Source organism: Salvelinus namaycush, chromosome 3 (genome assembly GCF_016432855.1).
Source record: "Salvelinus namaycush isolate Seneca chromosome 3, SaNama_1.0, whole genome shotgun sequence".
NCBI lineage: Eukaryota > Metazoa > Chordata > Actinopteri > Salmoniformes > Salmonidae > Salvelinus > Salvelinus namaycush.
Genome location: NC_052309.1, coordinates 57021871 through 57040065, shown reverse-complemented (window position 1 = coordinate 57040065; position 18195 = coordinate 57021871).

Sequence of the window (18195 nt, the reverse complement as noted above, 5' to 3'; positions counted from 1 at the left end):
AAGGTATGATGCAAGCAGCACAACAAATTAACATAAGGAATAAAACTACTAGGATCAGAAATCCAGTAACCATCAATGCAGTGTACTTACCAAACCAACCACCCAGCCAGGGGAACAGTCCATCTTCCTCCACACCTGCAAAACCCTTTATCTCCACAGATAACTTTTCCAACCCGCTCAGAGCTTTTGAAATGCTCCCATCCGGACTGGTATTATTAGGAATAAACGTACAACACTGTTTTCCAAACATCCCACAAACACCTCCCTGGTTGGCCAGAATCATGTCTAGTGCTAGCCTATTTTGTCTAGCGGTTCGAGAGGTGGCATCCAATTGTTCAGCCATTCCCATAAGTGCGGTGTGGGTGTAGTTAACCTGTTGAGGACAGAGGGCGCTGTTTTCACTTTGGGGGAAAATCGTGCCCAATTTAAACGGCCTCGTACTCAATTCTTGCTCGTACAATATGCATATTATTATTACTATTGGATAGAAAACACTCTCTAGTTTCTAAAACCGTTTGAATTATATCTGTGAGTAAAACAGAACTCCTTTTGCAGCAAACTTCCTGACAGGAAGTGGAAAATCTGAAATCGATGCACTGTTCTAGGGGCTGCCTATTAAAGTCCTTGATATTTATTAGTTTAGATGCACTTCATACGTCTTCCACTAGATGTCGACAAGCAGTGAGAGAAGAAATTGAGTGTGTAACTTGATCTGGACTCGAATCATAGCTCTTGGCATGACGTGTCACCAGTTTCCTGTTTTCTGGAGAGCGCGAGGAGGGACCTGGATTTGCCTTCTGATAAGCTGACGTTATGGACGACTAATATCTCCGGCTTTGATTTTATTTGATACATGTGACAATATCATCGTAAAGTATGTTTTTTCAATATAGTTTAATCAGATTATTGAAATTTTTTCGGGAGTTTTGCCGTGTTCCGTTCTCTTCCGTTTGTTGACGATGGAAAGATTCGTACCACTTGGCAAGTGTGCTTGCTAAATCGAGAGGGAAAAAGGCCGTTCTAAAACCAAACAACGATTGTTCCCGACAAAGGACCCCTTGTACAACATTCTGATGGAAAATCAGCAAAAGTAGGACCCATTCTATGATGTTATTTCATATATCTGTCGTACATGTGAACTAGTCGTTTGCGCCCAGCTTTTGGGTACTCTCTCGCCATAACGTAAACTGCATATCGTAATGAAGTTATTTTTAGAATTCTAACAGGGCGATTGCATTAAGAACTAGTGTATCTATCATTTCCTATACAACATGTATTTTTTAGTTATGTTTATGAATAGCTATTTGGTCAGAATATGTGTGTCAGAAAAAGTGTCAGAAAAATATCCGGACGTTGTGGGAAAAAGATGCTACGTTAGCACAACGTTAGCACAATGTATAACCACTGATTTCAGCTCTAAATATGCACATTTTTGAACAAAACATAAGTGTATGTATAACCTGATGTTATAGGACTGTCATCTGATGAAGCTTATCAAGGTTAGTCAAAATTATATATCTTGCTGGTTTATTCGCTATCGCTAACGTGCCTATTGCTATCGCTAACGTGCCTTGATGAATGAATGCGGTAGTGTGGTAGGCTATTGTAGTAAGCTAATATAATGCTATATTGTGTTTTCGCTGTAAAACACTTAAAAAATTGGAAATATTGGCTGGATTCACAAGATGTTTGTCTTTAATTTGCTGTACACCATCGATTTTTCAGAAATGTTTTATGATGAGTATTTAGGTATTTGACGTTGGTGTCTGTAATTATTCTGTCTGCTTTCGGTGCAATTTCTGATTGTAGCTGCAATGTAAACTATGATTTATACCTGAAATATGCACATTTTTCGAATAAAACATAGATTTATTGAATAACATGTTATAAGACTGTCATCTGATGAAGTTGTTTGTTGGTTAGTTTGGTTGGTTCTTGGTTAGTTAGGTTGGCTTTGTGCATGCTACCTGTGCTGTGAAAAATGTCTGTCCTTTTTTGTATTTGGTGGTGAGCTAACATAAATATATGTGGTGTTTTCGCTGTAAAACATTTTAAAAATCGGACATGTTGACTGGATTCACAAGATGTGTATCTTTCATTTGCTGTATTGGACTTGTTAATGTGTGAAAGTTAAATATTTCAAAAAAATATCTTTTGAATTTCGCGCTCTGCCTTTTCAGTGGAATGTGGGAGGAGTTCCGCTGGCGGAACACCAGAGCCAGACAGGTTAACAAATCGTTGTTGATTATAGTAGATATAATTGATCCAGGCAGTTTGCTTAGCATCAACAATAGCTGGGCCAATAATGGGCAACAAATGCCACAGACCATCATTTCTGTTTAATGCCTGGAATTCGTGGGGGACCCCTATTGGGACCCCCAACAGGTTGGTGTGGATGTTATCTGTACCCTCGGACCAAGGAGCGTCACGTTTCTGCCGTCTCCTGGGTTGGTCCCGCGCCTCTGTGTCATGTGTAGATCCCAGGAGTTGGTTAGCTGTAACCTCAATAATAGTCAATGGTGTTATCAGACTGGCCAAAGCACATGTGCCCTGCCAGTCTCCTTTCAAAATGGAGGTCAACCGCCTGACAGGTCCACACATCCACCATACATCAGCAACACCTCTAGTTTGGTTCAGCCCTTCAACGGGCCATGTGGCATTAATAGTGACATTAGTGATGCAGTCAGCAGTAGGGAGCCTCCCATAGTCTATACCCCTACCTGTACCAGTGATACAACTGTAATTTCCCCCATATGCCTTAACTCCCCACAGTGCCTTCTGGGGAGGGACTTCTGGGAACACAAGACTCAGAGCTTTACACAGGGTCGAATGTAGCTTGTTATGGTATAAACCCTCCAATATGCACATCCAACCTCCCCACTGCTTAGGGCAAATGGGTGAGTAGCCAGAAAAGGACTAGCATGTCCACAGATCACACAGTCTTTTCTATTAAGTGTTTTGGCGGTGTATCTCATATAGGCTAACCACATGTTCTCCCTACCCTCATAGCCAGTTTCAGTCCCCAATTGGTCACTGTCTGATATATCCTTTACATTTATTACCTGTACCGGATTGGAGAGCTTAGGTGATGATGTGGAACCCGGTCTTGAAGTGGTGGAGGAGTTCGGCTGAACCTGGCCTTGGCCTGTTGGAACTGGTGGTGGTTTTGGCAGCACTGTGACGGTAACCATCCCCACCGTATCCCAATCAGACAGCTCAGTATGCCCAGCCGTCCTGTAAAGCCCCACCCTCTCCCAGAGAACACATCATCAGCCAGAGGCCAAGCCACACTTTCACTTCTATGAACGTACACAGTGATGAGAGGGCGGGGTCAGGGAAATCTTCATTAAGGAGTTGACCCCCGAACTTTATTTGCTACCGTTCTTCTCCTTAACTCTGTGATAGTTCGGCAGTGTCAGTGTGTCCTACCCTCTTGCATTGTGTGATATGAACCCAGGTAGTTCTTTCAGCTATTCTCACTGCGAATGCGGTCACCAGAAGTACTTGGTATGGCCCCTCCCACCGTGGCTGCTTCCAGTCCCTTTTCTTTAGTGATTGGACCCAGACCCAGTCCCCTGGCCCATTCATGTGGGTAATCTCCTCCTGTAGTTCTCCTGTAGATCATAAAATCTTGGACATACGGGTTTGGTTAATTAACAGTCTTTTAATGTGTTCTGCTAGAACCTCTGCATTCTATCTGTTCTATCTGATTAGCTAGAATGTCATCCATTATTATCCTAGTCAACCAACTCTAGGGATATTTAACTAATAGGCCACACCACAAAGTGCCCTATTCCTTCCCCCTTTTGATACATGGCTCCGCCCTTGTAACAATACTGGCGCAAATCTAACCATTCTCTGTCAAGTGTCTTATCTACTTTAAGAGTTATCAGTGCTGCCCCTTAGTTCCTGAACCCAACTAAGTTTTCATTGTGTTTTTAGGCCCATATGCTTAAAATCAGCTTAAAATTTCCAATGGCGCCCTCTAGTGACTTTTCACCTTCACTACTATCCATAATATTAATATCACCAATTTGTTCTATCAAATTACCTTAAACTCAAACGCCAAGGCCCTTAGATTCTCCATTCAAGTGGCTTTCCAATGAGGAGGATCAGACTACACTGGAAAGTCACTTTAGAATTCATACCAACACTTTTATGTGTGTGTATCCCTTTAAGATATTTTTTCGCTGGGAAACTTAGAAATCCCCTCTAACCCAAACGTTTACTACTAACAAAACCTAATAACTATATTGTACTTCAGCTCCACCGGCTGTACCCGAACAACTGTCAAATCAAGTTGAGTACCGTTATGGTGTATTCTACTTTATGACACAGTTTTACGTTAGTACTCAATGATATCACAACGTTAGTTAGCAACAACCAAACCTTTAAGTCCATCGCAAGCTTTACAACTTTCTCTACTCCCAATCCTTTAAAACACCATATATCTCGCTAAATTTATATCGCAAGAATGTATTTTAGTCTCTCGGTACCAAGGCTGAGATACTAACCCGAGTCTCCCGCGCCGCAGTCAAAAAAGCTTCTCCGTCATAGCCAACCCTATATGCGCCTCTCTAGTCTTGCCTTCTCCATAGTTTACCCCTTCATAACTCTCCCTCTCTTTTTCTGGCTTCAGAAAAACACTCTAGCGGGGTCTAGCCTCTCTACCTTCTGCTGTATCAACTTTATCATTAATTCTAATCTTTCTACATCCATACTTCTCTCAAACTCGTACATCCCTCTCTACCCTGGGCATTAGATTCACCCAAACATTCCACCGGGTTCCCCGTCGACTGGGAGCCCCTCCTCCATCCACTCCCTATACATCTTTTCACCTCGCTTTTTCCACTCCTTACCCCCATTTATTTCTAGAGCAGATTTCAACGTCTTCAATACCTTTTCTATTTCTGGAGACATTATATATTCCGTGCGTATACTCGCGTATGTGTGTAAATTAATTAAAATAACTAAAATCTACTCATTTCTCGTACATTTTATTTTTTATTTTTTACAAAAAACAAAATTAATCTCAACACATTCAACTATGCACTGTGGGTCCCCTAAGATACCAGCCCCAACTACAATATCTGATGTACTTTCATTCACGCGGTAAAATTATTCCATACAAACTTTGTGTCCCCAAACACTTTAAAACCCGCAGGTCATTCAAACTTGGTATAAGTGTAACAGGGTTGGTTATGTTTCCACTTGCCTCTAAAGAAATGTGTATTTGATGTTCAAGCATTCTTATTGGTTAGTTCAACTCTGATGACAATAAGGGGTGTTGTGATTGGCCCCGCTTGCAGATAGGGGGAGATCGCGAACGTCAGGTCTTCCCAGTATGAAAATGTGATGCAAGGGGTAGGTCACGTTCTGAATACTGTTTTCTATTTTCTATTTTACAATGTGTACAAGTTTGCTGTACGTTACTGATTCTATACATGTGTGGGTATATGGTACCTGTTAGGGATTGAGGGGCTTTCTGGGATGTGCTTTGGCATATGATTGCTGTAAATAAGTGTGTTAGCTAGCATACACCGATGTCATGGTCACATAAGCCACTGCTAACACAGTTGTCTTCATGCTACAGATTTTGCCATCGACAGCCATCAACACTGTTAAGCCCTGCACAACTAACGTGCTGTTTCCCATTTAACAACAGGTATTTACACATGTTATATTTTGTATTGTATTTTTGTATTTTGTTGCCCAGTATGAAAATGTGATGCAAGGGATTTTGCCATCGACAGCCATCAACACTGTTAAGCCCTGCACAACTAACGTGCTGTTTCCCATTTAACAACAGCAACAGAAATAAATGATGCTCAACTGGGACTACTGGCCGAAGTTATTTATTATGAGAAAACACAACGCATGGAGAGTACATTATACATCTGTTACATAAGTACGCCGACTTCTTACCCAATGTACTACTCTTATTCTATAAACTTGTTTTATTCCCAATATAACTGGCCCCTGGCCACTATTATTACTGTTATATTGCCGTTTATTTGCATTCCCACCTCATATGTAGGCCCCAACCTATGTCATACACACTTGGCTCTGCCTAGTACATTACTTTCGTTATTGTATGATATTACCCTCACTTATACTTGTAAGCTTACGTCATGCATTCAGTACATTTAATTTACACATTGCATCTTTGAATGATTTTGATCAAATAAAATTGCATTTGCCATTACTTGGTCCACGGTATTTTAGACTATTCGTATATTGGATATAAGGAATTTGGTAACTTACATCAAACAGGTGTCTCACAAAATAAATTTGGATAATGCCAATATGCAGAACTTTAGTATTTTATATAATAGGTATCTGGTTACCTTTTTTTAGTAGACCGGTCTTTTTGTGAGAAACTCCGTCCAACGACAGTAAAGGTATCTTAGCTGGCTCGTCACTGTCCAGCAAAGTCCTTAAACCGGATCACGTCGGGAATCACCATGTGAGCGCTGCGTTAATCAAATCCGGTATCAGGATAAATAAAAAGCAAGGTCTGCTAACTTTCTTTAATTATGTTTAATTAACGCAAACAATAAATGGCAAATGCAATTTTCGTATATACGGGTTCGCTGTATCACCGCGCAGGGTAAAACAGGGAACTGGCAGGAAGTACGTATACAGCTGTTCTTATACCGTGATGACGTAGTTCCAACCCGTCTGTTGGCCTATCACAGTAGAGGCTGAGCGTGGTTTAAACTTTGCTCAGCCTATCGCCGGTACTCAGACTGGTCCCAGTCTCTGGTCCCAGTCTCTCAGATGTCCGCATCTGGTCGTTGCGTAGATTAGATCCGTCTTGTGCCACTCCCGATGCTCTACACTCAAACAGTTCCTAATATGGTATTGTCCAGTGTCCTACCCTCCCTGGTTGGCCTGGAGATATGCACCCCTCCCCTCTCCAGATTGACCACAGCTTTTATAGCCTGTCACTCTGTTGATCAATCTTTACACACATACACACACACACATCTGTATTGTTTGTGTGTGTGTGTAACAAAACAATATTCATCTTCAAACAATATGGTAGCGGGCTATAGTGCATAAACATAAATCCTAACAGTAGCTAGCTTGTCAGCTAGCAAATGTGAAACGGATTGCAGTGACAAGGGTTGACAGCTGTATGAGTTCACCATTTACACAACGTATGCTGCAACCTTTTGAAATTTTAATATAGTTTATGCTTTCGTTTTATATTGGCTGGCTTTCCACAATAGCTGAATTTGCTGAGCTAGCAAGCACCAATTCCGTTTCTGTGGTGTTTGCTATAATCTTTGCTATCGTCAGTTTACTCCAAGATCGGCACACAGGTGCTTCAAAGTCCCGTAGCGACAATTTAGCTTTTGCAACGAGACCCTTAAATATATTTAAGACAATGGTAGAAGAGAGTGTAGTTCTGTTCAGTTTGGAGTTCAGTTTATCGCTAACCTTATCACAGGGACTTCGAAGCACTACAGCTGCATGCTGATCTTGGAATAAACTGACAATAGCAAAGAGGGGGGGGGGGGGGGGGGGGGGCAGTGGATCAAACCATTGTGAGGCAAAGAGCGGGAGGTCGCAATCTTTCTAAACTTAAAAACGCGCCATTAAGTGTCTATAATCAGCACAAGTGCTTTCATTGCGTAGTATTAATTTTATTGAAATTACATAGTTATGTTCACAGTGATATATTGGGGGGGACAAATCATATTTTTCCCAGGATGAGGGGTCGTGTCACCCCCGTCCCCCCTGGGATTTCTGCCTATGGCTATCTAAAACTCTTCCAGAATGTCTGAGATCTCCTCTGCCACTACTTCGCCAGTTTGCGATTTGTACACTGCCCTGGTGTGGAGGACCTTCTGTTTTACATGGCACCTGACTTGTGTAGTGAACTGTAACAGTGAGATAGTGGTCCTGACAGAGGCTGGTCCACCCGTCTGATGTGATGGCCAGCTTTGGCACGTCCTTCAGCTCAGTGATCACATTGGCCTTTTCTACACCACACCAGGTAAGAACTAATGTGTCACTGAGGTAACTCCTGGTGGGAGGGGTATATTTGGGGTTGAGTGACTTGCTCATCTCCCTACAGTAAAAAATATAGTTTCCATGTGTTGAATTATCATTATTGAGTTATTGTGTTGTTGTGTATTGTATTGCGGAGTGATGGGACTAACATACAACCCTTTTATACTACTATATCCTAAAAATTAATACAACTCAATATATACTGACAGACTGTTACCTTAAGCTCCACTGTTTCAAAGGGGTGTAGGCCTTTCACTATGAACTTGGTCACGGCTAGGTGGCACTCATTCAACCTCTCCTCAGTCATCCTCCCACTAGCTGCCAGCATGAAGGGGCTTTGGGCAGGTCTTTGGCTTGGACCAGTGGGGAGTGGGATGGTTCATTGTAGCTGCAATTTTAACAAAAAAGGTGCAAAATCTTGAAATGGGTGATTGAATTTATGAAGGCAACCATAGCTACTTTTGATCAAGTACCCTTGTTTCCATAATTTAGTTAACTCCGTGTGTGGACTCTAGGTTGCTAGCAAACAGTTGAAGTCGGAAGTTTACATACACTTAGGTTGGTGTCATTAAAACTCATTTTTCAACCAATCCACAAATTTCTTGTTAACAAACTATAGTTTTGGCAAGTCGGTTAGGACATCTACTGTGTGCATGACACAAGTAATTTGTCCAACAATTGTTTACAGACATATTATTTCACTTATAATTCACTGTATCATAATTCCAGTGGGTCAGAAGTTTACATAAACTAAGTTGACTGTGCCCTAGCACAGCTTGGAAAATTCCAGAAAATTATGTCATGGCTTAAGAAGCTTCTGATAGGCTAATTGACATAATTTGAGTCAATTGGAGGTGTACCTGTGGATGTATATCAAGGCCTACCTTCAAACTTAGTGCCTCTTTGCTTGACATCATGGGAAAATCCAAGGAAATCAGTCAAGACCTCAGAAAATAATTTGTAGACCTCCACAAGTCTGGTTCATCCTTGGGAGCAATTTCCAAACGCCTGAAGGTACCACATTCATCTGTACAAACAATAGTACGCAAGTATAAACACCATGGGACCACGCAGCCGCCATACCGCTCAGGAAGGAGACGCGTTCTGTCTCCTAGAGATGAATGTACTTTGGTGCGAAAAGTGCAAATCAATCCCAGAACAACAGCAAAGGACCATGTGAAGATGCTGGAGGAAACAGGTACAAAAGTATCTATATCCACAGTAAAACGAGTCCCATGTCGACATAACCTGAAAGGCCGTTCAGCAAGGAAGAAGCCACTGCTCCAAAACCGCCATAAAAAAGCCAGACTACGATTTGCAACTGCACATGGGGACAAAGATCGTAGTTTTTGGAGAAATATCCTCTGGTCTAATAAAACAAAAATAGAACTGTTTGGCCATAATGACCATCGTTATGTTTGGAGGAAAAAGGGGGACGCTTGTAAGCCGAAGAACACCATCCCAACCATGCAGCACGTGCGTGGCAGCATCATGTTGTGGGGGTGCTTTTCTGCAGGACGGGCTGGTGCACTTCACAATATAGATGGCATCATGAGGTAGGAAAATGATGTGGATATATTGAAGCAATATCTCAAGACATCAGTCAGGAAGTTAAAACTTGGTTGCAAATGGGTCTTCCAAATGGACAATGACCCCAAGCATACTTCCAAAGTTGTGGCAAAATGGCTTTAGGACAACAAAGTCAAGGTATTGGAGTGGCCATCACAAAGCCTTGACCTCAATCCCATAGAAAATTTGTGGTAAGAACTGAAAAAGCATGTACGAGCAAGGAGGCCTACAAACCTGACTCAGTTGCACCAGCTCTGTCAGGAGGAATGTGCCAAAATTCACCCAAGTTATTGTGGGAAGCTTGTGGAAAGCTACCCGAAACGTTTGACCCAAGTTAACCTCTCTGAGGTAGGGGGCAGTATTTTGACATCCGGATGAAAAGCGTGCCCAAAGTAAACTGCCTGTTATTCAGGCCCAGATGCTAGGATATGCATATAATTGGTAGATTTGGATAGACAACACTTTAGTTTCTAAAACTGTTAAAATAATGTCTGTGAGTATAACAGAACTGATTTGGCAGGCGAAACCCCGAGGACAAACCATCCAGGTCATAGGATTTTCCAATTGTTTTCTATGGGATGCCCTTTTTATAAGGAACCTGGTTGCAGTTCCTATGGCTTCCAATAGATGTCAACAGTCTTTATAAATTGTTCGATGTTTTTCTTTTGAGAAATTAAGAAGTAGTGCTATTCATTGTAAGTGTCACTCCAGGAGGACTGTACTGTTTTGGTGCGCATGACCAGGAGCTCGCTCCACGTTGTTTTTATCCGGTATTAGACACAATTTATTCTGTCTTAAATTGTATCAATTATTTCCGTTTTAGGGTACCTGAGGTTGGATTAGGAGCGTTGTTTGAAATGTTTGGACCAAGTTTACAGGTAACTTATTAGATACTTTGTAGGCATGTTGGGCGAGTTGAAACAGGTGTATTTCTGAATCAAACGCGCCAAATAAATATACATTTTTGGGACATAAAGAAGGACATTATTGAATAAAAGGACCATTTGTGATGTTTCTGGGACATTTTGGAGTGCCAACAGAAGAAGATCTTCAAAGGTAAGGCATTAATTATGTCGCTATTTCTGACTTTTGTGCCGCACCTGCCTGGTTGAAATATATTTTTCATGGTTTTGGACGCTACCGTCCCACGTACCCTAGAGAGATTAAACAATTTAAAGGCAATGCTACCAAATACTAATTGAGTGTATGTAAACTTCTGACCCACTGGGAATGTGATGAAAGAAATAAAAGCTGAAGTAAATCATTCTCTCTACTATTATTCTGACATTTCACATTCTTAAAATAAAGTCGTGATCCTAACTGACCTAAAACAGAGAATTTTTACTAGGATTAAATGTCAGGAATTGTGAAAAACTGAGTTTAAATGTATTTGGCTAAGGTGTATGTAAACTTCTGACTTCAACTGTACATACTTAATGTAGATCGGGCAACGAGAAATTAAGTACGAGCCAGGCAGTCGAAAACTGTGCATTTCTCTGCCTGTACATGATAAACTTTTGATAGATGGTTGGACAGATTGCTTGTGTTTCCACCCTTACAAGCAAAAGTATTGTTGCACTTGTGGCAATGAGCATTGTCAGCATCGACTCTGGTGAAGTGTAACCACACTTTTGAACGTTTAGCTTTCTCCGCCATCATCACTAATTAAGAGCAGAGTGCTGTGTGTGCTGTAGCGTGTTGGAGACACAGGCTCCGCGCGAGAGAGATCTCTTCTGGATTGGGAATAGTGAAAATGCATCATAGACAAATGTCTTAATATTATTGCAAATTAGAAATGGTTGGTGAGATAAAATGTGCAAAATAACAATTATATAGCAATAATAAATACATTTCTCCAGTACCGAAAACAGAACCGATAACGTCGGAGCTTATCGATACCATGGTCTTTCATAATTTAGCCCCGGGGCCCGTTTAATATTGGGTTTCGGTACCCATCCCTAGTATCGAGAGAATTGCAGCCAGACACTCCAAACCCAATTTCCTACCATTAGGTATAATGTCATGTCCCAGATATTTATCTGTTTGGGAGACAAGTTGAAACTTTTTCTTAGAAACGTTGTGGCCATTTTCAGCAAGAAACACTAACAGAGCTCTGTTGTCGACTTTGCATGCTTGTTGGGTTTCAGAGCACAGTAACAGGACGTCGACATACTGTATTAACATACCCCCATTGGGGGTATGAAACCTTCTAAATTTTGCACCAAAGCAGCAGAAAATACTGCCGGAGATTCCGAGTAACCTTGGTGGCAGACAGTCAAGTCCAACACTTGTTTACGAACGTAAACTATTTTTCTGGTGCGATGGGAATGCTAAAAAACAAAGCATTAGCCAAATCAGCAACTGAAAACCATTTAGCCGACGCCGGCACAGCAGATAAAATTGTAATGGGGTTGGGGTTTGGCACAACAGGAGCCCTTACATAAACTGCATTGTTGCATTGTCTGAGATCTTGAACAAAACACCAATCACCTGAGGCTTTTTGGACAGGAAGAATGATGGTATTACAGGGAGAGTCTGGACAAGGCACAATAGCTCCTCTTTCTACCAATGAAGCATGAACAGGGGTAATCCCCTTGACTGCTTCCTGACTTAGGAGATAATGAGTTCTGATTGGTCTGTGTGTGCCCTTAGGTATGACAGTAAGTGGTTCAACCCCCCTCATTGTCATACTTATCTTTAGCCCACAGAGAGTCCGGGAGACCAATCAACAAGTGTGATTGATTCTCCACGGAAATCATCTGTTTAGTTGGTTTGGTGCTATCAAGGCCATGTACACCTCATTGAACATGTACAGCCCAAATAAATTGAACACACAAAGTATGTATGCTGGGGGAGAATTTATACCCATCCGCTCTAAGTTCCCAATCAGTGACCTGCAAGACAGACTTCAACCAAATACCAGTATCCTCCCAAGCAACATGTGTTTTAGCTACTGATACATGTGGCATGCTGTCACTAAATACATACAACAAAGCCTGTCAATTTAACACTTAAAGCACAAAATTGGGGCCCACTATAAATGTCACTGCTCTCTTGGGGTGTGGTCCCTTACAGACAATTTTGTTCATAATCTCTTGTCAATGGTGAGAAATGTGCGGTGCAGTGTAAGCCAGTCTGTGACATAAAACTGCCTTTCTGTTTCCAACGACTGCGAGCAGTTGAGAAAATTTTGTCAGTAGGGTGACCTATCAATAATGTGACTCATCAATATCCTGTACGTCCCATGCATAGTACCAATCACATGTTGAGACCGTGTCGGACAGGAAGGCCTGTGACGAAGTCCAGGGATATGTAAGAAGAGGGACGGTGAGGGTCAGGCAGTGGTTGAAGAAGACCAGCCGGACCTTGCCGAGGAGTCTTGTTCTGCGCACACACCATGCAGGTGGGGACGAACGCGGAGACGTCGAGACCATGGTAGGCCACCAAAAGCGTTGCCGCACAAAGGCCAGGGTCCGATGGGAGCCCAGGTGGCAGGCAAGCCCGGGTGGGCCCACTCCAGGCCCGAGGAGGCACAAACATAATCTGCCACCCCCGGGGTTTGGCTGGGAACGATGCGCCTCATGGACCTGCTTCCCTATTCCCCAGCTGAGTGCCGTCACCAGACACGAGGTGGGAAGGATGGTCTCAAGGTCCATGGGTGTAGCCGTGGGGCTATAGCGGCATGACAGCCCATCCAGCTTGATGTTCTTGGATCCTGGTTGGTAGGAAAGGAAGAAGTTAAACTGGGTGAAAAGTAGGGCCCACCTATCTTGCCTGGAATTGAGACGCTTGACGGTGTGGAGATATTCCAGGTTCTTGTGGTCCGTCCACACAATGAACGGATGTTCCGCCCCCTCCAACCAGCGTCTCCACTTCTCCAAAGGCATCTTCACCGCGAGAAGCTCACGATTTCCCACATCGTAGTTCCTCACCGAGGCGGTGAGGCGATGGGAGAAAAAGGCGCAGGGATGTAACTTGAGGTCCAGGGCAGAATGCTGGGACAGGACAGCCCCCACTCCGACATCCAAAGCATCGGCCTCCACCACGAACTGACTGGTCAGGATGAACCAAGATGGGAGCAGTGGTGAAGCGGTGCTTGAGGTCCCGGAACATCCAGTCAGCAGCTGGGGACCATGTGAACAGAACCTTGGGAGAGGTGAGTACAGACAGGGGTGAAGCCAGGGTGCTGTAACCCCAGATAAAGCGGTGATAGAAGTTTGAAAATCCCAGGAAACATTGCAGCTGCACTTTGGACATAGGCTGGGGCAAATCCACCACCTCTCTCACCTTCCCGGGATCCATCTGTACATTCCCTGCAGCGATGAAGTAACCAAGGAAGGGGATCTCCGCTTTCACAAAAAGCTGGATCTCTAGGAGGCGCTGGAGGACCTGTCGGATGTGGAGCACGTGTTCTTGGGCTGAGTGGGAGAAAACGAGGTAGAGGTAGACGAAAACGAACCGGTTCAACATGTCGCGGAGAACGTCATTAACCAGGGCCTGAAACACAGCAGGGGCGTTGGTAAGTCCAAATGGCATGACCAGGTATTCGTAGTGGCCGCTGGCCGTGTTGAAGGCTGTCTTCCAATTGTCCCCTTCCCGTATCCACACCAGATGGTAGGCATTCTGCAGGTCCAACTTGAAGAAAACGATGGCCGCCTGGAGCGACTTGAAGGCCGAGGTGATGAGTGGTAGCGAGTAGCGGTTCTTCACCGCTATGTCATTGAGGCCCCAGTAGTCGATGCATGGGCGCAGGGTTTTGTCCTCCACAAAGACGAACCCGGCACCGGCGGGGGAGGCAGAAGGACGGATACACTTTGCAGCTAGAGAGTCCTCGATGTTGGTCTCCATAGCCTTGGTCTCAGGACCCGACAAAGAGTATAGTTGTCCCTGGAGCGGTGTGGTGCCTGGGAGAATGTCGATCCCGCAGTCATAGGGTCAGTGAGGAGTGGCCTGGGCCTTACTGAAACCTCCTGGAGGTCCTGGTATTCCGTGGGAATGGCAGAGAGGTCCGGGGCAACTTCCGAGCCCACAGGAAGACGTCCATGGACAGGCTGCACTGACTTCAGACAATAGATGTGGCAGAATGGGCTCCAGCCCATAATGGCACCAGCAGTCTAGGCTATGAGGGGATTGTGTTGCTGGAGCCAAGATAATCTCAATACCATGGGAACCTGAGGAGACTTAATCAGCATAAATTGGATTGCCTCGCTGTAGTTCCCTGACACTTGTAGGTTGATGGGAGAGGTATTGTGAGTGACCCAGCCTATATGACCCAGATGCAAACAGCTAGAGTCACAGGTGTTTATTGACCCAAACAGGGGGCAGGCAAAAGACAGGTCAAAGGCAGGTAGAGGTCCGCAATCCAGGGCAGAGTCAATAAGGTACAGAACAGCAGGCAGGCTCGGGATCAGAACAGGCAGAGGTTTGTAAACGTGTCAGAGTCAGGCAGGTACAGAATGGCAGGCAGGCTCGGGTTCAAGGTAGGCAGAATGGTCAGAACCGGGGAACTAGGGAACAGAACTTGAGAAAGCAGGGAGACGGGAAAACACGCTGGTAAGACCTGACAAGACGAACTGGCAACAGACAAACATAGAACACAGGTATAAATTTAGGACCACTATTGTTTTCACTATATATTTTACCTCTTGGGGATGTTATTCGAAAACATAATGTTAACTTTCACTGCTATGCGGATGACACACAGCTGTACATTTCAATGAAACATGGTGAAGCCCCAAAATTGCCCTCGCTAGAAGCCTGTGTTTCAGACATAAGGAAGTGGATGGCTGAAAACTTTCTACTTTTAAACTCGGACAAAACAGAGATGCTTGTTCTAGGTCCCAAGAAACAAAACAGAGATGCTTCTGTTAAATCTGACAATTCATCTTGATGGTTGTAAAGTCGTCTCAAATAAAACTGTGAAGGACCTCGGCGTTACTCTTGACCCTGATCTCTCTTTTGACGAACATATCAAGACTGTTTCAAGGACAGCTTTTTTCCATCTACGTAACATTGCAAAAATCAGAAATTTTCTGTCCAAAAATGATGCAGAAAAATTAATCCATGCATTTGTTACTTCTAGGTTAGACTACTGCAATGCTCTACTTTCCGGCTACCTGGATAAAGCACTAAATAAACTTCAGTTAGTGCTAAATACGGCTGCTAGAATCCTGACTAGAACCAAGAAATTTGATCATATTACTCCAGTGCTAGCTTCCCTACACTGGCTTCCTGTTAAGGCAAGGGCTGATTTCAAGGTTTTACTGTTAACCTATAAAGCGTTACATGGGCTTGCTCCTACCTATCTTTCCGAGTTGGTCCTGCCGTACATACCTATACGTACGCTACGGTCACAAGACGCAGGCCTCCTAATTGTCCCTAGAATTTCTAAGCAAACAGCGGGAGGCAGGGCTTTCTCCTATAGATCTCCATTTTTATGGAACGGTCTGCCTACCCATGTGAGAGACGCAGACTCGGTCTCAACCTTTAAGTCTTTACTGAAGACTTATCTCTTCAGTAGGTCATATGATTGAGTGTAGTCTGGCCCAGGAGTGTGAAGGTGAACGGAAAGGCTCTGGAGCAACGAACCACCCTTGCTGTCTCTGCCTGGCCGGTTCCCCTCTCTCCACTGGGATTCTCTGCCTCTAACCCTATTACAGGGGCTGAGTCACTGGCTTACTGGTGCTTTTTCATGCCGTCCCTAGGAGGGGTGCGTCACTTGAGTGGGTTGAGTTACTGACGTGATCTTCCTGTCTGGGTTGGCGCCCCCCTTTGGTTTGTGCTGTGGTGGAGATCTTTGTGGGCTATACTCGGCCTTGTCTCAGGATTGTAAGTTGGTGGTTGAAGATATCCCTCTAGTGGTGTGGGGGCTGTGCTTTGGCAAAGTGGGTGGGGTTATATCCTTCCTGTTTGTCCCTGTCCGGGGTTATCTTTCGGATGGGGCCACAGTGTCTCCTGACCGCTCCTGTCTCAGCCTCCAGTATTTATGCTGCAGTAGTTTATGTGTCGGGGGGGCTAGGGTCAGTTGGTTATACCTGGAGTACTTCTCCTGTCTTATCCAGTGTCCTGTGTGAATTTAAGTATGCTCTCTCTAATTCTCTCGTTCTCTCTTTCTTTCTCTCTCTCTGAGAACCTGAGCCCTAGGACCATACGTCACGGCAAACCGGGCATGATGACTCCTTGCTGTCCCCAGTCCACCTGGCCTTGCTGCTGTTCCAGTTTCAACTGCTCTGCCTGCGGTTATGGAACCCCTACCTGTCCCAGACCTGCTGCTTTCAACTCTTAATGATCGGCTATGAAAAGCCAACTGACTTTTATTCCTGATTATTATTTGACCATGCTTGTCATTTATGAACATTTTGAAAATCTTGGCTCTCTCTAATTCTCTCCTTCTCTCTTTCTTTCTCTCTCTCGGAGGACCTGAGCCCTAGGACCATACGTCAGGACTACCGGGCATGATGACTCCTTGCTGTCCCCAGTCCGTCTGGCCTTGCTGCTATTCCAGTTTCAACTGTTCTGCCTGCGGTTACGGAACCCTTACCTGTCCCAGACCTGCTGTTCTCAACTCTTAATGATCGGCTATGAAAAGCCAACTGACATTTATTCCTGATTAATATTTGACCATGCTTGTCATTCATGAACATTTTGAAAATCTTGGCTCTCTCTAATTTTCTCCTTCTCTCTTTCTTTCTCTCTCTCGGAGGACCTGAGCCCTAGGACCATACGTCAGGACTACCGGGCATGATGACTCCTTGCTGTCCCCAGTCCACCTGGCCTTGCTGCTATTCCAGTTTCAACTGTTCTGCCTGCGGTTATGGAACCGCCACCTGTCCCAGACCTGCTGTTTTCAACTCTTAATGATCGGCTATGAAAAGCCAACTGAAAATTATTCATGATTATTATTTGACCATGCTTGTCACTTATGAACATTTTGAACATCTTGGCATTGTTCTGTTATAATCTCCACCCGGCACAGCCAGAAGAGGACTGGCCACCCCTCATAGCCTGGTTCCTCTCTAGGTTTCTTCCTAGGTTTTGGCCTTTCTAGGGAGTTTTTCCTAGCCACCGTGCTTCTACACCTGCATTGCTTGCTGTTTGGGGTTTTAGGCTGGGTTTCTGTACAGCACTTCGAGATATTAGCTGATGTACGAAGGGCTATATAAAATAAACTTGATTGATTGATATAAATACAATGGGGATAATGAGGAAGATGGGTGACACCTGGAGGGGGGTGGAGATGAGCACAAAGACAGGTGAAACAGATCAGGGTGTGACAGTTCTGGCGAAATGTCCCTGTTTTCCGCAGTTGTGGCAAGTGAAGTTCCTGCCCTGTTGTTGCTGTTCTCTGGCCCACCCGTCAGCACTGGCTCCCCCTCCTCTTCCTCTACCCCGTCCCCTCTATCCATCATTTTGAGGTCTTCCCTGAGCCTGCTGCTGCTGGCCCTGTCCTTGATAAAAAGCCAGCTGTGTAGCTTGTACTCCTCCTTTTTCTATTCTCTGTTTTGTCTTGTCTGCTTGAGACAGTTTTTGCCTCTCATCGTGTTTACAGTGTTCAATAACAGCTTGTAGACTGATAGTTTCCCAGCCAATGCAAGTAATTTCAAC